Below are 23,174 nucleotides of genomic sequence, written 5' to 3'. Positions count from 1 at the left end.
ATATAAACATATGAAAACACTGATGCATTCATACAGACAGATGCATACCACTATTCTTCCCAAAAGGATTATACATCAGGAATGATATGCATTTATTTTTGAATACTTATTTCAAATTTTGGCAACTCCAGTTAAAAAGATTATGTCTGGAAGGATATGCATGCGGGATACAATATCAGAGAACATAAATTTAAGAGTTCTTCCCAACACTCAGCCATAATATAGTTGTTGCAGTTTGGCTTAATGTGTTATGTGATCCCAGTCATTATGCTTGATAAATATGGCTTGTGGCCTAGTAAATGAACCCAATTGTAGTTTATTCAATAATCCATAGTTAACCAAACAAAATGAACCACATTATAATCTCAACCAACTCGATATTGCTTTAGCTATCAAAGGAAAATAATAAAAAATTGAGTTACAGAATAACAGCGTTGGAAGGGACCTTGGAGATCTTCTTGTCCAACCCCCTGCCTAGGAGGAAACCCTACACCCCTTCAAACAACTTGTTATCCAATATCTTTTTAAAAACTTCCAGTGTTGGAGCATTCACTACTTCTGGAGGCAAGTTGTTCTGCTGATTAATTGTTGGGTTCACAGACTTCAAGTTAGTTCTACATTGATCCAAACAGATTAGACCTAGTAAATATCATTGAGACTAAGAAACTCACAAGAGATACAAGGAGAAAGCAATGTGTTGGTTCTAATTAGTTCATCTAATCTGTTTATCAATAGTTTGTTTAACTATAGTATTTGTGTAAGTCATATCTGCCTGAATTTACAGATATACTAAGCCAGATACCAAGTTTTAGACATCAAAATGGCTAGATTCATACAACATGGTAAACTAAAATCAAACTCTTTAAAGGTAGTGTCTCATCTAACTCTCCTGGGTGGGTAGAATTAAAGCAGAAAGCATTAAAAAAATGCTCTTAAATTATCTTGGCTACATTTTAATTTATATTCATGGCAGCAACATTGTTGTCAAATAAGTGATGAGGTTGTAGGGGTAGGAATATTTTTTGCTATTTGGACATCTTGGAGATAGCGTGGTAGAAGAATTATTTTCTTTTGACCATTTACCCAGCTGAGATTTAGTATCCTGTCATGCTAAACTCTTCCCACACAGGCATGGAAAGTACTCTACATTTGCCAGAAGAGCTATTGGGATGGTTATGGAAGACTTTCCTCCACCCAAATTTATGGTGCCCCCCCTGAAAAGTTTACATTTATAATGGCTTAAGGGCTCTGTAAAAATCTGGACATTGACTCTGCTCAGTTAAGATCCTCAAACTTTATTACACAAAATGAGGATGGATGCTCTAATGTTAGAGAGCAGATGACAGGAAGGGAGCTTGTGGGATCTTCTGTGTTACCATTAGACTTGTCAAGCAATCAAAGAGTTATTAGTAGCTTAACAGGATTTTAAAACTGTTGATTAAGTAACTAATAAAACTAAATAGATCTGTATATTACCAAAACCCTGATACCACTGACTTCTTGAGTTGGTGAAAAGAAGAGTAAATTAACTTGCAGTAGAATAAACAAAGCTACCACTTGCTGTTACAACTATTATACTTAATGTATTCTTTTACATTGCTTATTCAATTAATCCACCAGAAGAAACATAGATCTTAAAAACATACACAAACATTTACTGAATTAATTGATAACACATACTGATTCTTAAGCCCTACTGTAGAGAAATATGGAAATGTAATGAATTAATGCATACATAGTCATTTTTAATCAGAGATTAAACGGTCACCTATGCACGGTCACCCACGCACTCGTGACGTCTCGCCTGGATTACTGCAATGCTCTCTACATGGGGCTCCCCTTGAAGGGCATCCGGAGGCTGCAGTTAGTCCAGAATGCGGCTGCGCGGGTGATAGATGGAGCCCCTCGTGGCTCCCGCATGACACCCATCCTGCGCAGACTGCACTGGCTACCTGTGGCCTTCCGGGTGCGCTTCAAGGTTTTGGTGACCACCTTTAAAGCGCTCCATGGCATTGGGCCGGGTTATTTACGGGACCGCCTACTGCTACCGAATACCTCTCACCGACCCGTGCGCTCTCATAGAGAGGGTCTCCTCAGGGTGCCGTCAGCGAGGCAATGTCGCGGCGCAGAACGGCCTTCTCTGTGGGGGCTCCCACCCTCTGGAACGAACTACCCCGGACTTCGTCAGCTTTGGACCTTGGACCTTCCGCCGCAGGCTTAAAACATACCTATTTAATTGTGCAGGACTGGGCTAGATTTTAAATTTATGGGTTTTAATTGGGTTTTTGTTTTATATTTTAATAACGGGCTTATAGAATAAGTTTTTTAATTGTTTTTATATTGTATTTATGTGTTTATGTGTTTTTAAAGTGCCTGTAAACCGCCCTGAGTCCTTCGGGAGATAGGGCGGTATATAAATATGATTAATAAATAAATAAATAAATAAATAGATGGGAATTTGTTCACTTTCCTATTATTATGCTGAAAAGGGCTATTGGTATTCCACTCTGCTAAAAATGTTGTTCATCACTTGGCAATGTTGTAAGTAACAAAGGTAAAAGTAAAGGTTCCCCTCGCACATATGTGCTTGTCGTTGCCGACTTTAGGGGGCAGTGCTCATCTCTGTTTCAAAGCTGAAGAGCCAGCGCTGTCCGAAGATGTCTCTGTGGTCATGTGGCTGGCATGACTAAATGCCCAAGGCGCATGGAACGCTGTTACCTTCCCACCAAAGGTGGTCCCTATTTTTTCTACTTGCATTTTTTATGTGCTTTCGAACTGCTAGGTTGGCAGAAGCTGGGACAAGTAAGGGAGCTCACCCCGTTACACAGCAGCACTAGGGATTCGAACCGCTGAACTGCCAACCTTTTGATTGACAAGCTCAGCATCTTAGCCCCTGAGCCACCGCGTCCCTCTAATAAATGTATTACTGTAAGTAATAAAACTAAATAGATCTGTATATTACCAAAACCCTGATACCACTGACTTCTTGAGTTGGTGAAAAGAAGAGTAAATTAACTTGCAGTAGAATAAACAAAGCTACCACTTGCTGTTACAACTATTATACTTAATGTATTCTTTTACATTGCTTATTCAATTAATCCACCAGAAGAAACATAGATCTTAAAAACATACACAAACATTTACTGAATTAATTGATAACACATACTGATTCTTAAGGATAACTGTAGAGAAATATGGAAATGTAATGAATTAATGCATACATAGTCATTTTTAATCAGAGATTAAACGGTCACCTATGCACGGTCACCCACGCACTCGTGACGTCTCGCCTGGATTACTGCAATGCTCTCTACATGGGGCTCCCTTGAAGGGCATCCGGAGGCTGCAGTTAGTCCAGAATGCGGCTGGTGATAGATGGAGCCCTCGTGGCTCCCGTGATGACACCCATCCTGCGCAGACTGCACTGGCTACCTGTGGCCTTCGGGTGCTTGCTGTTTGACCACCTTTAAAGCGCTCCATGGCATTGGGCGGGTTATTTACGGGACCGCCTACTGCTACCGAATACCTCTCACCGACCCGTGCGCTCTCATAGTGAGGGTCTCCTTAGGGTGCCGTCAGCGAGGCAATGTCGCGGCGCAGAACGGCCTTCTCTGTGGGGGCTCCCACCCTCTGGAACGAACTACCCCCCGGACTTCGTCAGCTTTCGGACCTTCGGACCTTCCGCCGCAGGCTTAAAACATACCTATTTAATTGTGCAGGACTGGGCTAGATTTTAAATTTATGGGTTTTAATTGGGTTTTTGTTTTATATTTTAATAACGGGCTTATAGAATAAGTTTTTTAATTGTTTTTATATTGTATTTATGTGTTTATGTGTTTTTAAAGTGCCTGTAAACCGCCCTGAGTCCTTCGGGAGATAGGGCGGTATATAAATATGATTAATAAATAAATAAATAAATAAATAGATGGGAATTTGTTCACTTTCCTATTATTATGCTGAAAAGGGCTATTGGTATTCCACTCTGCTAAAAATGTTGTTCATCACTTGGCAATGTTGTAAGTAACAAAGGTAAAAGTAAAGGTTCCCCTCGCACATATGTGCTTGTCGTTGCCGACTTTAGGGGGCAGTGCTCATCTCTGTTTCAAAGCTGAAGAGCCAGCGCTGTCCGAAGATGTCTCTGTGGTCATGTGGCTGGCATGACTAAATGCCCAAGGCGCATGGAACGCTGTTACCTTCCCACCAAAGGTGGTCCCTATTTTTTCTACTTGCATTTTTTATGTGCTTTCGAACTGCTAGGTTGGCAGAAGCTGGGACAAGTAAGGGAGCTCACCCCGTTACACAGCAGCACTAGGGATTCGAACCGCTGAACTGCCAACCTTTCGATTGACAAGCTCAGCATCTTAGCCCCTGAGCCACCGCTTCCCTCTAATAAATGTATTACTGTAAGTAATAAATGTACAGTAAATGCAGCATAACAGCAGCCTTTGAACTTTACTATGAAGCAAGCCTACATGTTGGCTATCCAAGCAAAAGTTCCGTTATCCATAATCTGAGCAAGCATTTGCTTAGATTATAAACAAACATTTATTTGTTGTCAATAGGGTCCTTCCAAGTTAATACTGATGTCTGGATTATTACAGGAACAAGTCCATGTTGTTTTCTTGGCAACCTTTTTCTGAAGTGAAAATTGCCACTTGTTTCCTAGGCTGACAGAGAGAGCAACTGGCTCAAAGTCACCCAGTTCATGCTTAAGGCAGGATTAAAACTCATGGACTCCTGGTGTTGTGACCCAGGTTCCTGGACCCGGACTCCTGGACTCGGATGATTCAGAAAGTGAGGGAGAAGACCTGGCCAGCCCTGCTTCTCTTGAGCCCTTTCCCTCCCTGGCACCCACTCAAAGGGAGGAGGAGGGGCCGGCAAAGCCTGATTCCCTGGAGCCTCCTTCTGATTTGGCAACGCCCCAAGAACAGTTTTGGAGTGATGCAAGATTACGCAGACATGACCGGCGTGCGCAGCAGCGGAAGAGTTGGGACAAAGCCAAGTCATAATTGTCATGCAGTGACATCTGCAGAGACTATAAATAGGAGGCGGGACTTCCTGGTTTTTTGTCTTGGACAAAGTAATGAATTTGCGCAGGCAATCTGTATCAACGGAGGGAAGAATATATTCGTGAGTAATTCTGGCCTTATCTGTAATTTCCTTGTTATCTCCAGAATCTTGGCAGGCCCGTGGGTAGACGTAGCCAGGACATTTATATATATGTAAATAAATCAGAAAAGGAGGCCTCTGACTGACTCTTTGCTGGGAGTATTGGGGGAAGGGAAACAGAACACCTGGCTTCTAATCCAGCACCTTCAACCATCACAGATAAACCTCCCTTAACCACCACAATTGGGACCGGCAACTTCATGACTCGGCACCACACTCGCTAAGCATAAAATTGTATGACCACAATGAAGGTATGCCACTTTCATTCAGTCGTTAAGCACGTCAGCGTGATTGTTAAGAAGACGTCAGTCATATGACCACAACTTGCAATTTGACTTTGACATTTTGCATTAACTCTGCGCAAGCCAGTTGGGAAGCATGGAAATGATTATCACATGACTATGGGATCCTAGAATTGTCATAAATGAGAAGACTAGTCACAAAGCTGGGGAAGGGGCAGATTTGGTTTCCTTTGTTGTCACTTTGAATGGTTGCTAAACAAGGCAATTGGAAAGCAAGGACAATCTATACACCAAATTAGCTCTTTCAGAAAGGATGAGCAGATGGCCAAAAAAATGTCAGTGATCACTAGATAGCCACAAAGTATTACAGTAGAGAGTAGAACCTCTGGTCACGACCATAATTCATTCCATAACTTTGGTCGCAACCAGATTTGGTCGTGACCCGAACCTAATTTCAAAAATTTACAAAAAAAAAACTGGCATAGAAGGGGAAATTGGGGGTGGGAAAAAAATGTGAATTTTTTAGTCGGAACCAGATTTGGTCATGGTCAGAAGCATTTGTGACCAGAGGTTCTACTGTAGCTTTCTGTATCTCTCTTTGCTGCCATCTAGTGGTTGTCCAACAGGCCTGTGCTATCCAATATCTTTGATTCCATCCCATAACAGGTCAATTTACTTCACCTCCAAAATAATGCATCACCAGGTAATAGAGATTCTTCATACCCTGAAGACATAATGTGCTGCTGTTGGCTTAACATAAGAAAATCATACTTCAAAGCTCACCCCTCTCCATTCTGGTAGCTTCCCAGCTTTGACACAACAATTTCTCTACCAAACTTCTTTATTATGATTCAGCTTCTTGAGTTTCTTTCAGATCTGCCCACAACATCTACGTCCAATTTTCAAAATTGGCTTCTCTGACTAGTTCTAAAAAGGTAGAGGAGAAGACAGCAAAGTCCCACTTTTTAGTTGGAGAACATTGGCTGTATAAGTACTATTCCTTTTAACAACTTTTGAAAATAACTAGGCTGTTGCTATTCTATTTGAGAAAATCAAGAGACATTTTTGCACTTCTCTGCTTTATAAGAACTCTGTAATTTTTTCTTTAGATGCAGCAGCCCTGCTTATACTCATTGTGAAGTTCAGAAAATAATAAGGGAAGGGGGTTGTTTTATTTGCCAGTTTCTTTACACTTGTCAGTTTCTATCATGTTCCGGCTCTCTCTTTCAAACAGAGTTTTGTTTTCTGAGCAGCTAGTCAAATTAAGTTTGACAGGATCTGGCTAGTTGCATCATTATGGCAAATCTGCTTCAGTCCATTCTTAACTATTTCTCCCCTAGTTTATTCTCATGCAATTTCTTTGCCACATTATTGACACTTGGGAGATGCCCAGATGAAACTTGGGAGGGAGGAAGGACAGACCAACCAACCAGCCTTTGCCATTCCTGCCCCACAGCTTGACAGGTGTTTCCCCCCTTGATGGTGACATGCTGAAAAGGGATGGCAACAGAGCCAGAAGAGAAAACACATCACCTTATCTGTAAGAAATAGTACACTTACAAATCAGGACAATGCAGTGACTTGCAACAGACACAATAGAGAAAGCAGAAAGATTGGCACTGGGACAGTCAAAGTTAGAGTGCCAGAATGGTTTCATAACTGACTCAAGGATGGGCAGATAACCATTGAGTTGAGTACTGAGGAAAGGTCCTGAGTATCTTAGATAAATGAAACTAATACATCAACAATATTGAACACAAAATGTCAACAGTATTGATTTGATAGAAGGCACGAATAAACTTTTCAGGGTCACACAAGACCCGATACAGCTTTTGCCGTCTATCTGGGTTTCTTTGAATGCATACAGTCTTCGTAATTCTCCAGAGATAAATATATCTACAGTTAAAATGTATCAAATGGATTAAGTGAACTTTTGTAGTACTGAATTTTAGTGATTTCACAAAATAGCTACAACAGCTCCAGACAGTTCTGCATAGGAGTCAAATCACAAATGTTAGGTGGGCCTAGATCAGAGGTCCCCAAAATCTTCAGTGCATAGACTCCCTTCATGAAGTTTCAGATTGTTCTTTGACCTTCAAACATTTCCTACATGAAAATAATTTAATAAATATTTCTTTAACTAATAACAATGATGACAAAGAATAGCTACATCAACCCTTGGTGGTTGGTATAGGCCAATTTGGAGTATCCTTCCCTAAATTAATGTATCTAGTTAGACCACAACCAGGGACATTCCAACATCAACTCTGAAACAAATGTCATCCTAAACTAGTATTCTGCCACTTCCAAAGAATAAGACTCTTTCCTGAGTTTATCTGGATGGTATAGATACTTTCTGGGAAAACATTAGCATTGTAGCTGCCCATTTAGTGTGTCCAAACCCTCAACCAAATAATGTCCAATCTATAAAGGCTACCACTTCATTTTGCAGGCCCATCTATAAAACATTTTGTCCTGCTGCAAACCAGCTAAGACCAAGAAACAACCCAATTGCATAGCTAAACACAATCACAAGACTCATTCTTCTCAGAGAAGAATGATTGGTTAGGCATTGCAGAAACTCCAGCCACAGTTGTGGAAACCCTACGTAAGCATGGAAAGAACTGTAATCTTAGTAAGCATGGAAAGAACTGTAATCTTAGTTTCTGATGCATAGATTCACATAGATTCACACTATTTTTGGCATAGAAGTGGTTTAAAAAGTGTCATTTCACTTTTTAGTATTCCCAATGGTTCTTTATTATCTAGGGTCAGTATTATTTGGGTCAATGCTTGTCAGCATGTACCTGAAGTTGTAAAGAAATATTCTGCTGGAAATATGATCAACCACAGGAACATCTTGGGAAAGGGGGTACTTATAAAAAGTCAAGAGGACATCTCAAAGCCCTGCATGGCACATGAAAACCAGGTGTGTGGCTTTAATTGCACTTCCATAGAGGCCCCTGAATAAGTAAGGAATTGTTATTCTCCTTCCTGTCCCAAATTTACCTGCTGCTTGCCACCACTTATTTTAAAACCACAAATTATAATCTTGTTCCAGGTATCCTAACAAAAGTGAGGAGGGGGAAGGGGACAAAAAGGCAGATTTGCCTACAACTATTTATGATACAGACATATAGAACACCAGAAGTCTCCATACTTGCACAATAACATAATATTTGTAAATGGTTTCTTATTCTTAAAGCTTCTTAAAACTTAATGCAACTAAACCTCCTGGCAGCAATTAAGATATTGAAGTGTACCATGTTTCCCCATGGCTATGGACTACAATACAAAAAATAAAAAATAAAAAAAATGCATCTCCCATCTTCCTTCTCACCCAGCCCCCAGCCCAGTGTTCCTCTGCTTGATTATATTTCTATTCATTTACTTCTATTCCATTTCTATTAATTAAAAATTAGAATATTTCAATGTTTCAAAGATGTTTATTTACACACTTCGCCACAAGATGGCAATATTACCACTCTGTATAAATGAATTCTATCTGCAATGGTCAGTACATTTTAAAAAAATCAAAAATAGAATTGTCATAAATTAGATATTTTTACTTATATCTGCATCAAGTAAAGTCAGAAACCATTTTTTTTCCTATTTTCTTTTTCTGTGGAAGGACAGCATTCATCTAAAGGTTTTTGTACTGGTTGCTAGAAATCTGTCCTCATTCTGTGATTGCTGAATTCTCACCAGAACTATCTTTACAGATCAATTGAGCAGGAAGTAAAGACATCTTTCTTGATTCACGCACCAAAGGCAGCTTCCCAACTGACACTGCAATGTTTGAGTTAGATGCATTTCATGCAAGCACTGGTATCTTTAAGGAAGCCCACAGGACCAACTCTGAGGGCTTCACATTTTGGGAGGCAGCAACATCTTCTACATTTCTTAATGGTCAAAGGTTTAACAAACATGATCCTGAGTTACCCACAGTAAAAGTGCTTAGGATTTATTTTTTTATTGCATCCATAAAGGTACTCTTCACTTCTGAAATACAAAATATCTTTGCATAATTATACATGAAGCATTGCTTAAGGATTTTGTAAATGCGAAATATTTCCGTGGCCACATTTTTTAAAAATAAATTAGTAGTTAATTTACTGAAATTAACCAGTTAATTTATGATTTTTCAATGTCTAGCTTTAGTTTTTTAATCTTTCTGGGACAAAATATACCTTTAAAAATAAAATCCAGTAAAGCTTGAGCTAATAGCACTGTTTGTAAAATTCCCATATTTATGTATTAGAAAAATTACATTGCTGCCTATTCACACATGGCAACTCAAGGTAGCTTACAGGAATAGCTACAAGTTTAATCATGGTAACATACATACAGTATATAAAGACTGCACACAGCTGTTAAAATGCCAAGTTTTTGAGATTTTAAAAAAATCAGACATAAATCATTTCAGATATATGGAAATTCCTCCAGTAAAAAGTTTTCAAATTTACAGATGTTAATTCTAGGCAGCTCAACATCTGCACACTTGTTTTTACAAATGGCCAGTCATTAGTCATTTAGCAATAAGTGATCCAAGCGTGCTGAAGAGGATTTTCACTTGTCTTGGCTATACAATAAAATACCACATACTTTCATTATTAGCCTTTTTGGGAAATAAGTAAACCTAAGGATATCCCAGAAATAGATCCTGTTTCCTCAACTCCATATAGCCATCCAAAAAGAGGATTAGACTTATAGTCATGTTCTTCAGAAGGATCACACTTGTGATAACTGAAAATAAAGAAAAGAAATGGAAGAACAGAATTAGATATTATTTTGGAATAAAATAGACCCTATACATTCCAGCATATAGACGAATAGTGAACTTCAATTTTGCAGCACTGGTGATAATAAATATTTATCAACAGTGATTATGATAGCACAAATCGTCTATTAGAATGGAATGTTTTCATGCAACATATTTTGTCATGCTTTACAAAGGCATTAGCGTCATAGCCATATGAAATGGAATTAAGCTAGAGATATTGCACAGAGGAAGCAATTACTTAGTTTCTCTAAGTAAAACTGGATTTACAGTTTTGCATACATTATTAGAAATATTGGAGCTTTAACTGCCTGCTCAGCTGTTTCAGAATTATAAGTTTAATAGATGCAGAAGCCCCTGCTTCAAAATCAGAAAGAGATTTTTATGGTAGTAAAGGATATGAAGAAAAAAACCTTCAGTAGTTTCAGTTAATTAATAGAATAAAGTAATTCAAATTATAATAAATAGAGAATTGTTTTGAAGAAACTAATTTAATTGACTTATGAAAAATTGGAACTTGACAAATTAACTGATTTAAATGTATACCATGTGAATCTCTCTGCCTAACATTGTAGCAGGGGTGAAATCCAGCATGTTCTGACAGGTTCTGGAGGACCGATAGAGGAAATTTTGAGCAGTTTGGAGAACCGGTAGCGGAAATTTTGAGTAGTTTGGAGAACCGGCAAATATCACCTCTGGCTGGCCCCAGAGTGGGATGGGAATGGAGATTTTGTGATATCCTTCCCCCAGGAGTGGAGTGGGAATGGAGATTTTGCAGTATCCTTCCCCTGCCACGCCCACAAGCCATGCCCACCAAGCTACACCATGCCCACCAAGCCACACCCACAGAACTGGTAGTAAAAAAAAATGGATTTCACCACTGCATTGTATGTGTGAACTACAAAAGATTTATTGGAAAGAGCTTAAAGTGCTACAGTATTTGAAGATGTTAAAACAGTAAGAACGTTCCTTATCATATATGTGGTGCTGGTTTCTGTCTGTAAATTGCTACTTTATGCTGACTAACATTGTGAATTGGTACAAAGACATCCAAACATCTAAAGAAGGAACATTCATAAACATTATCTGCTACCTTTTCAGGGCTTTTAGGATTTCCTTTTCACCTATGATCCCAGTATCTGGATCCACTGCTGTGAAAATGCACATACAGACAAAGATGTTGCCACATTTTAATTTCATTTAATAATAGGAATGTCTATAAAAATGAAATTATTTGTTTTGTGTTTTGGAGCATGAGATCAAAATACCATCATTAAACTCTCTTACCTTGGACATGACATTTTTCCTTTCAACTTAACAGTTCCAATTAATATATCAACCCAAGAATCCTATATCAAAGAAATTGAGTCCAATTAGATACTAAATAATAAAGATGGGATACAAATAAATAGAATAAAATAATAATAATAATAATATTTACTTCTTCATAAGGACTACAGCCTTTAATAACAATATTTGGGCAGAAGATAGTTATTGAAGCTTTCTTTTCCAACCTTGTATTTAGATCATCCAAGGAAGCTTCAGAAATCAGCAAGAGTGGACTGGCTTCAGCATAGGCAACCTTTTAAAATAAATACAAAAAATGTCTAATATTGAGAATCATAAAGATTGGGATTTGTCTCAAAGTGCCACTATTGGTTGACATAACAAAATGCAATCTTCAGTTGTGACCATTTCATTCCAAAGAGTTTACTGCAATTTGATAAAACTACACTTTAATTTCAGAAAATGCTTTTAATTAAAACACGACATATCTATTTCATATTTTGATAGTGAACATTCATAGATAGCATTAAAGGTAAAGGTTCCCCTCGCACATATATGCTAGTCGTTGCCGACTCTAGGGGGCGGTGCTCATTTTTGTTTCAAAGCCGAAGAGCCAACGCTGTCCAAAGACGTCTCCATGGTCATGTGGCCGGCATGACTCAACGCCAAAGGCGCACGGAACGCTGTTACCTTCCCACCAAAGGTGATCCCTATTTTTTCTACTTGCATTTTTACATCCTTGAAACTGCTAGGTTGGCAGAAGCTGGGACAAGTAACAGGAGCTCACCCTGTTACACGGCAGCACTAGGGATTCGAACTGCTGAGCTGCCGACCTTTCGATCCTCCTAGCCCCTGAGCCAAGCCATGGTATATTTAATTATGATTGGTTGAATACTGTAATCCTAACTGGTAGATTTCACACAAATAGCTAAATCATAAATCATAGCTTGCACACACATGAAGTCAAATCTCATAGTGATCTTAATTAAGTATTTACATATGTATTTCATAGTAACATGCTACCCATTTATTATTAGAAGTTTAAAAAATGCATGCAAAGGGAAATAACTAAAGTTTTTTTCTAATCATGGTTATCAATTAGGTATACTTAACGTAGAAATGAAAATTATGAGCTTAAAATCAATAGGATGTGAAATGGCATTTTTTTTCTTCTGTTTTCAATTTTATGCAATCCATATTAATTCTTCAAGCATTCTTCACCATAAAAACAATCCCTTTGCTATACATCTTCCTGGCTGAATTAGTAAAACATGTTTACCATCATAATGAAATAAGTTAAAACCGTATCTTTTAAAAACCCTGTATGTTGGCTGTTGCTTAGTATGGAATAATGTAAGGATAAGATAAGTTCCTCCAGACCTTGCAACTTTAAAATGAAATCTCAATGAAGCGTTTTATATTAAAACAAGACATTTTCTTCCAATTACTAAGAATAATACGAATCATTTACTTTCTATGGCTTATCTTCATACATTTAGTGCTTAACTAATCACTTAAGCCTCATTAAAAACTCAAATATATAAGAATCTATTCTGTTAGCAACATGCATGATAATTCAGTGAATTAATTCCTGAGTACTTGTGCTGAAGAAAATAGTTAAAAGATATACAATATTTATTAAGAAGCCTCAATAAATAGGGACAATGAAGAGGAACAATCTGGGCTCCATTTTTCTTCCTTGACTACATTTTTTGGCACAAAGATAGTACAAATTCTGCAGATATAAGTTTTTCTCTGATTATACATATTTTTGTAATACCATAAAGAAAGAGGTGTACATAAAATGGTTATATGATTTATTTTGATCCCAGAGCAAACATTCTAGAAGTCACAGCATTATCATATGTTTCCAGGAAGTTGACAAAATACACTGAAACTTCCATACTATTTAATAATCCCAATACATTTAGCTAAATACAAATCATAATTATTTCGGTGGAACATAATTCTAAGCATACCATATAATATAGGGATTAGAATAGGACTGGGGAGATAGAGGATGAAGCAGGGTTGAAATGCTTCCGGTTCAGACCGGATTGCACGATCCAGTAGCGATGGGAATGGGTAGTTTGGAAAACCGGTAGCAAAAATCCCTGCCCACCCCGCTGCCCATGCTCACAGAATCGCCCGGTCCCCACTTGCCTACTTGCTACTTCTTTCAGGCTCACTCCTGCCTTGCTTTGCTTTGGCTGCTGCAATCAATTGCATAAGCTAGCAACTGAATCTGCCTGCCTGCAATCCATCTCATCGGTGAGCAACTCAAACTGCCTGCCTTGTCCCTTGAATAGGATAAGTAACTGGAGGGGGGGAGCTTTAAAAAAATAGTTAATTAGGGTTTTTTTAAAGTGTTTTATTTTTTTTAGACATAGCAATTAACTTTAAATTGCTATGTCTAAATTTAAAAGGAAAATTTAAATTTAACTGCTTTTATCTAAAAATATAAATAAAATAAAATAATAAAATATTTGTGCAGCTTTCTGAGATTTGGTGTGTTTCTGTAGTGTTTCACTCTAACTACACAAACACACAAAATCTCACAAAGCTGTATATGGCATTGTGTGTGTGTGTGTGTCAGTTGTGTTGTGTTGTGTGTATGTGTAAAGTGTGAAAGTTGGGTTTTGAGCTTTTTGTGGCTGTGTGAAGTTCCTGCTTGTTGCAAGGGCCATTTTGGGTGAAGTGCAGCTGCTTTTACATTGTGTGTGAGTCAGTTGTGTTGTGTTGTGCGTGTGTAAAGTGTGAAAGTTGGCTTTTGGTACCTCTTATTGTTTTGTATACTTTGTTTATTATTTTTATTATTTATTGTTATTGGCCATGCCCACCCAGTCATCTGACCACCAAGCCACGCCCACCAATTAAGCCATGCCCACAGAACCAGTAGGGAAAATGTTTAGATTTCACCCCTGGGATGAAGTCAGTCTCAGAAAATTATTGAATGATTTTGAGCCATCTAATCTCAACCCAATCTGTCTCACAGAATGTGAGCAACCTTGAATTACTAGAGGAGGAGGAAGAGGAGAAGGAGGGGGGAGGAGGAGCTGAGGCATTTAAGCCATTACTATAGAACTATTCTTTGATACAGGAAGATATAGAGTTTAAAACTAATGCAAATATTACAAATATATTTTTGAGGGAAACTATATTTTTACCTCACCGTAGAAAAGCGGTTAAGAAATCTCCTGGCTTTCTTGTTACCATATTTGTCTAATAATGGATCAACCGATAAGGCTTTACGTTCAGGAAAGTACTGATCCATTCAGCTGCTTCATCTCACAGTCCCTGCCTTGAGTTTGGAGTCCATATCGTCTAACAGACCATAAGAGACATTTCTGCAATTTCTTGGAAGCTAGACACTCAATATATATTTCAGTATTTCATGTCCTTCCATGCTTTGTCTTTCTGTGTTCTGCTTGCATATAAAGCAGCTTAACTACCATACCACCCATGAATATCTAAGATTGCTCCACAAATCTAACACCACTGGAATTTTAATAATTTAATTTAATAGCTACCTAAATTAACAGGAAAAAAGGGTAGAAAGAAAGCCACATTCAGACAATGATCCAGTAAAAGCATAGATATTAACTGGGGGGGGGCGGGGAAGAAGCATTAATAAGTATTAATAAAAATCAGAGTTAGAAATAATTATTTTAGCTCTGAGTATCTTCCTATCATACCAAAATAATTAGCACTGAGAAACAGAAAACAATGTGAGTTCACTTTATAAGCTAACACAAACTCTTCAAAATATTGCGATATGGAGAATGTGGAAATTCACATGCATGAATAAAAATATAAATTGGAAAAGTAAGAACAACAAAGGGACATTTCAAAAGTGAATAGGATAGGATAGGATAGGATAGGATAGGATAGGATAGGATAGGATAGGATAGGATAGGATAGGATAGGATAGAATAGAATAGAATAGAATAGAATAGAATAGAATAGAATAGAATAGAATAGAATAGAATTTTTTATTGACCAAGTGTGATTGGACACACAACGAATTTGTCTTGGTGCATATGCTCTCAGTGTACATAAAAGAAAAGATACTTTCACCAAGAATCATAAGGTACGACACTTAATGATAGTCATAGGGTACTAATAAGCAATCAGGAAACAGTATCAGTATAAATCGTAAGGATACAAGCAACAAAGTTACAGTCATGCAGTCAGAAGTGGAAGGAGATGGGTGATGGGAACAATGAGAAATTTGTAGTAGTACAGATTCAGTAAATAGTTTGACAGTGTTGAGGGAATTATTTGTTGAGCAGAGTGATGATAGCATTCGGGAAAAAACTATTCTTGTGTCTAGTTGTTCTGGTGTGCAGTGCTAAAAAGCATTTTACTACATGAATTTAGTAGTGGATCAGTTAAGGGCAGAAATCTTTTTTTTTTTTTTTTTTTTTGCAAAAAAATTTTATTTTTCCATAATAATTCCCACAATTTGACCAGTGTACAATACAATCACTTATCCAACAATCAGTCCTATACTCAAATTATACTCAGTCAGGGCTGCTCGACTGCCACTCCCCCCTTTAATCCTTTCTTCCCTTCTCATCCTTCTTAAACTTCCCCCACCACCTTCTCCTCGCTTTCCTACTTCCCCTCCTCTTTCCCACTTCTCACTACCATCCTTTCTAACCCTCTATCTTCTCCTTCTTCTCCTCCTCCTATCCTTTCTTCTCCTCCTTCTTTCCTCCCTACCCACCTACCTACCTACTTTCTTCCTTCTTTACTCCTCTTTCCTTACCCTTTCCTTCGGGAGTGTTTGCCGAGCAGTCCCGACATTACACCATTCCAACTTGTTTAATTCTACCATTATTCCTGTACAATGGCAACCAATCAATTTATAGTCTTCCCTTCCCGCCTCCTTCCCCGAGACTTCCCAGAACAGAATACAGGGTATTGTAACTAACAAACATAATCTAAAATATAACATAAAACATATTCCATTTCACACCATCACACTATCAATTCCCTTCTTTCTTAAACTAATACATAATAATTCCTAACTTCACTCAAAAACTAATTGATATTTTTTAATCTGATACTTATTTTGAATATAATCAATCCACTTCCTCCATTCCAATATATATTTTTCTTGTGTACAGTCTTTCAAGTAGGCAGAAATTTTTGCCATTTCTGCTAAATTTGATAGCAGTTGACTTTAATTGTTTTGCTGCCATCTCTTAAAATTTCTCTTTAACTTAATATTACGTATAAATCTTTTAAGTCTTTTTTTTTCCAGTCTCAGTATCTCTTCTCCCTTCTCATTACAATGTTTAAAAAAAAAAAAAAATTTCCAGCTGGCCTCAGCAATAAACAGACAGTGAGACTTATAACACTTTCGTTTTCAACTGTGTAGCTCATTAAAGAACGATCGCCATTTTCACTTTGAAGTCAGATCCAAAACTTAAAAAAAAAAAATAACAGGGAATTGATTGATTACTTGCTTTTATAATTAGAGCTCTCCTGTTTCTGTTCAGTCCGGTATTATCTTCTTTAAGTTAAAATTGGTCCCGGCTAATATTACGTATAAACCTTTTAAGTCTTTTTTTTTTTTTAAATCAGTCTCAATATCTCGATCTCTTCTCCCTTCTCATTACAATGTTTAAAAAAAAATTTCCAGCTGGCCTTCAGCAATAAACAGTAGACAGAGAATTGTAACACTTTCGTTTTCAACTGCGTAGCTCATTAAAGAACGATCGCCATTTTCACTTTGAAGTCAAATCCAAAACTTAAAAAAAAAATAACAGGGAATTGATTGATTACTTGCTTTTATAATTAGAGCTCTCCTGTTTCTGTTCAGTCCGGTATTATCTTCTTTAAGTTAAAATTGGTCCCGGAAGTTGGTCGCGGCAATTAGGTCTGCCGGAGCAGGAAAAAAGCCTCAGATCTGGAGCACTTTGAAGTTCTGAGGGGGCTTAACCCTTCGAGCCCCCTGGTATCTTCCAGGAGCTCTAGGGAAGCTCTACCTCTGCTTCTTTTTGCTCACCACCGCTTCTTCTCCCGAAGAGGGGGGTTTCCGAACTGCTGGACAGCTGATTGTCGCTGTCTTAGCAGTCCAACATGATCCAGAGGTTGGTGACCAGAAAGATCACCTCCATTGCCAACGGAGCCAACCAGGAAGTCAATTAAGGGCAGAAATCTTATCAAATACATTGTAAAAGGGAATAAAATTCATTGAAATTAATAAATTATGAATGATTAACATAAATTATTAGTCATAACAATTGCAGAATTTTAATAGCTTGCTGAAATACCTTTAATATAAAATATAATGCATTATTTTGTATAGTACTGAAATATAGTTTTTCCCTTTTGTACTCTTGCTGGCATTTTAAAAAAAATTATGAATATGCAAGATTAGCTGGAAGATGCACTTTTAAAAACTGAGAGATTAATGAGGGCTGCAGTGCAATGACTGAATGAATGTCAGCAAGCAGGTGGGACTGGATGCCATTTTTGAGATTGGGTGGTGTGGGGTTATTTGAAGAAAGAGGTTTTTAAGTTTAAGGGTTACATCTATCTCCTGATCTGCCTACTGCCTTCCATGCCTATTTTCCACTGCGCAATACTGGACTACTGTACCTCTATTATTCAGCAGATTACAACAAAATTATAGCCTCTGGAGGGATTAAAGAAAGCTACTAGAGCCTGCATCCCAAATATTGTAGTCTCCACATTCTGTGGTATTATTACCACACACACCCCTCCAAATTCAGTTGTACAAGACTGCCTTTTCATTTAGAAGGCCTGAAAGGCTCTTGGGCACACAGTATGATTGTTGGGCAACCAGCATTTTTATTTTGTTATTCCATTCCGCCCCCCATTTTTGCTTATTATGCTCCATACAGGTCTGAGTGACTGGGGAAGTCTATGGAAACACATAAATGCAAGAATAAAATTTTATCAGAATAAAACTGAAAAACTTGTTAATCAGGAAGGAAGAAAAAATAAAACTTTTAATACGTGCAATTCCAGATTGAATTTGTCTGTGGGAGCTCAACAGGAATTTGCAGTGTCTTCATTCCTGGGGCATTCAGGATTAAATAGTCATCTTCACAGGATACACTGATTAGAACCATGCGAAGAATGTTCTTAGCAGATACCATTTGTCCATCATCTTTTATCACAGTCCAAAATCTACATAAAAAAGAGCATATATTGTTTAAAAACACCTACATATGAAAATAATAAGCAACAGAAATACACTGCAGCCTTTAAAATCAACTAGACTCAGCGGTATGCTGGACCCGACTGGGGAATTCAGAGAATCCACATGTATTAAAGTTGCTGTGGTTGAGTAACACTGCTCTAGACAAAGAATTAAAACAACAAACCTATTGTAAACCTTGCTAATGGTACACTACTACATGTAGTAGAAAAGAAAGAGAAGACACCATGACCTCAGGGAATTTTATCATCCCCCCCACCCCCAAGAAGGTTGAGTTGGATTGGGTTGGATTTGGTAACATGTTGTTCTCAATATAATAAACCCAGTGGATGGATGGATGGATGGAGATATATATATATATAAAACAAATATATATTATTTGTATATATATTTATATAATATATATATAAAACAAATATATATATTTGTTTTCTGAGGTTTTCACGGATGTTTGTATGTAGGTCTTTGGTTGTTCGGATTTTCTCCCGTGTAAAATTGGAAGTGTCTTGGCGACGTTTCGACGAAGTCTCATTCGTCATCTTCAGGCTTCAGCTTCGTGCTTCTGGGAGCAATGTGTGATCGCAGCTGTTTCTTCCTTTTAACTGCTAGTGGGGCATTTTGTAGCAGTTTTGTAGTGGGGCATTTTGTAGTGGGGCATTTTGTAGCAGTTAAAAGGAAGAAACAGCTGCGATCACACATTGCTCCCAAAAGCACGAAGCTGAAGCCTGAAGATGACGAATGAGACTTCGTCGAAACGTCGCCAAGACACTTCCAATTTTACACGGGAGAAAACCCGAACAACCAAAGACCGACCGACCGACCGACCTACCTACCTACCTACCTACCTACCTACCTACCTACATAATGTAGGTCTTTGGTTATTCGGGTTTTCTCCCGCATAAAATTGGAAATGTCTTGGCGATGTTTCGACGAAGTCTCATTCGTCATCTTCAGGCTGGTGTTTACAGCTTCGTGCTTCGTGCTTCTCGAAGAAATGTGTGATCACACATTGCTTTTAGAAGCATGAAGCTGTAAACACCAGCCTGAAGATGACGAATGAAACTTCGTTGAAATGTCGCCAAGACACTTCCAATTTTACGCGGGAGAAAATCCGAATAACCAAAGATAGAGAGAGAGAGAGAGAGAGAGAGAGAGAGAGAGAGAGAGAGAGAGAGAGAGAGAGAGAGAGAGATATTATATCAATATAATAAATCCAGTGGAATATTGGAGTGGGATTTTGTAAATTCTGTGGCTCTCCATGTATCTGTCTACTATCCACCAAGTGAACCAAACAACACCAAATGTGCTATGGTGAGAAAAGTTGACTAAAAGAACCGTTCAAAAAAAACCAGATACAGTAGAAGCTGTGTGTAGGAAAACATTCCAGGGAAAAATCCAAGAGATCCAATTGGTAAAAATGCTGCTCCATTCAAAGCTAGCCACATCACTCTAACCAGGGCATATGCAGCCCATCCTGTGCTTTCCAGTGCATGCAAACAGAAACGCATCATGAAGACACTGAAGCGGAGGGAGAATACCTTACTTGACTATAAGGAAGAAAATGCAAATACTTCCTGAGATCAGTGCTTGAAAAGGGGTTGGGAAAAATTCCTGAAGCAATGCTAGTTTAGTTTTGCTAGTTTACTTAATCTAATTCCACACACAAAAGGTCCAGTAAAAGATATAATCTCACTCTTGGGTTTTGTAGCTAACATTTCCATAACCACCAAGGCAGCATAACATTATTAAGAGAAGTGATGGGCAAGCAAGATACTCTTCCTATTGAAAGGAAGGAGAGATTGCCTACTAGCCAATGCAATTAGGGATGAAGAGGAGTAAGACATCCCTCTACCTAGAAATCAGGAGCAAGAAAGTAAAAAAGGGAATGGTTTGAATTGCATTGTAAAGATACTTAGTACAGCAATCAGGATTTCTTCCAAATACTGTACCTGTTTCCTAGCGCAATTTTCTTTTCTTTGCCCTGTGTTTACTATTTATTTATATTTTGCCCAACTTTAAGATGGGTGGACTTCAACTCCCAAAATTCTGGTTGGGAATCTGGGAGCTGAAGTCCACCCTTAAAATTACCAGGTTTGAAAAACACTGTGTTAGGCTTACCCTTCCCTATTCCTGAGCTAGCTAATCCAGTACATTGCTTCGGGTTTTTTAACACTAGATCTTCTCTCCCTCCCTCCCTCGGAGTAGTGGCAATCGCTTAGGAAGGTTTTGATAAGTGGGGAATGGGACTGGTGGGTGTTACTGATTTGCGAGCGCACAAATGCTTAAGATTACACAACACCGTTCCCATCAATTTAGATAAACCAGCACACAGTCGAGAAAAATCACCCCCGCCCCAGGAGTCCCAAAGGTGCTTTTTGAAGAAGCAACTCGAATTTCTGGTTTTTCTTTGAAGACGTTTCGCTTCTCATCCAAGACGCTTCTTCAGCTGAAAAAAACCAGCAAGTCCAATTGCCTCTTGAAAAAACACCTTTGGGACAACCATGACCTGGGTGACTCAGAATTTCCACCGACGATCCCTCCAAGATTTCTTGGGGATTCCCATCGGCGAGATCGGGAGTTGTTGAACGACCCTGAAAGAAGCGGCCCTTTGGAAAGGGAGTCCGCCTCTCGAAGGTGCCCGCTTTTCCGCGGCCAGCTTACAGGTCCCGCAGCTTCTCGGTCCCGAGGCCCAGCGAGGTCATCTCGGCTCGCTTCACAGCCACCCCCCGGCAGGATTTGACCGGGTAGATGAAGAGATCAGCCACCGTCCCCACTAGTTTCAGCCGCGACCGACGGCTTCGACAGCTCCGCTGCGAATGCCAGGCTGCCACGACCCCGGAGAGGAGAGCGGCGGCGGTGCAAATCCAGGCGAGCAGAAGCGGAGGCGGCAGCAACCCCGGGAAGGGGAAAAGGGCGACGGAAGCAGCCATAGTGGGATAAACGGGCCTGCTCGCTGGGTGTGGTTCTCGGTCGGTGACTCTTTCAGGATAGCCATCGACCTTCCTTCTTTTCGCAATAGCAGTGGAGGGTGGAAAAGAAGGTCTCACTTCTGCTCATTGCCCAAGCCCCCCTTCTGCTCATTGCCATATAGCCCCCCACTCCATCTAGAAGAGAAGAGCTTCTCCTTGAACATATATCTACACCAGAGATCTCCAACCTTGGCAACTTTAAGCCTGGCTGGAGAATTTGCTAGCTGGGGAATTCTGGGAGTTGAAGTCCACCAGGCTTAAAATTGCCAAGGTTGGAGACCCCTAATCTACACCAGGGGTCTCCAACCTTGGCAACTTTAACCCTGGCGGACTTTGCTGGCTGAGGGCTCTGGGAGTTGAAGTCCACCAGGCTTAAAGTTGCCAAGGTTGGAGACCCTCAGCCAGTTTTGCTGGCTGAGGGGCTCTGGGAGTTGAAGTCCACAAGTCTTAAAGGGACCAAGGTTGGAGACCCCTGATCTACACAGTTCTTCTCCATTGGAAGCTCTGGGCAGAAGCAGCTTTGCAACCTCCACCATTTCTAGGCAGATGGTCCTCTCAGTTCCAGGCAGAGACAAAATCAAAAAGCGAATGAAGCAAAAGAAGCCACAGGCCTTTGTTAAAAGACAGCACTACACTTGTGGACAGGCAGTCTTTGAAGAAAGCTTTGGACACAATAAAGAAAGAACATCATTGGGGACTAAATTTGCAGAATAAGGAAACTGGGAATGTATTGATTCCGGAAAAAAGAACCATGGGGGTGGAGTATGGTTTTTGTGGGGTGTATGGCTCCTTGGTTCTCCGAGGAGTTGAGGGGGATGAAACGCCGGAGAAGACGCCTAGAGAGTTTGTGGAGGTCCAGTCGTTCAGAGGCTGATCGGACACAAGTGAGGTCCTATACTAGGACCGACCTTGTGGCATTGAGGGAAGCGAGACGTTATTACGTCTCATCCCTCATTGCGTCGGCAGATAACCACCCGGCCGCCTTGTTTCAGGTAACTCGTTCCCTCCTTCATCAGGGGGAGCGTGATGACCCGTTGCAGGGACGTGCTGAGGAGTTTAACGGTTATCTATACGATAAAATCGTTCAGCTTAGGGACGGTCTGGACCAAAATTGCGAGGATCCAGATGGGGTGTTTGAGGGCGGTCTTGGTGACATTGTATGGGATGAGTTTGACCCTGTGGCTCCCGAGGACATGGACAGGTTGCTGGGTAGGTTGAATGCCACTACGTGTTTACTGGACCCGTGCCCCTCCTGGTTGGTACTGGCCTCTCAGGAGGTGACACGAGGCTGGCTCCAGGCGATTACGAGTGCTTCTTTGTTGGAGGGAGTCTTCCCGGCCGCCTTGAAAGAGGCGGTGGTAAGGCCCCTCCTCAAGAAGCCCTCCCTGGACCCGGCTGTTTTAGGTAATTATCGTCCGGTCTCCAACCTTCGCTTCGCGGCGAAGGTTGTTGAGAGTGTGGTGGCATGTCAGTTTCCCCGGCACCTGGAGGAAACTGTCTATCTAGACCTGTTCCAGTCCGGTTTCCGG

At 39.6% G+C, this 23,174-nt stretch overlaps 1 pseudogene; it reads right to left on the bottom strand.

Annotated features, from left to right (window-relative positions):
* Positions 1 to 9,502: 9,502 nt before the first annotated feature.
* On the bottom strand, positions 9,503 to 21,606 carry LOC131191493 (mitochondrial amidoxime reducing component 2-like; annotated as a pseudogene).
* Between the last annotated feature and the right edge of the window lie 1,568 nt (positions 21,607 to 23,174).

The sequence above is a fragment of the Ahaetulla prasina genome, chromosome 1 (genome assembly GCF_028640845.1).
Source record: "Ahaetulla prasina isolate Xishuangbanna chromosome 1, ASM2864084v1, whole genome shotgun sequence".
Lineage (NCBI taxonomy): Eukaryota > Metazoa > Chordata > Lepidosauria > Squamata > Colubridae > Ahaetulla > Ahaetulla prasina.
This window is presented reverse-complemented; position numbering and strand designations above follow the sequence as displayed.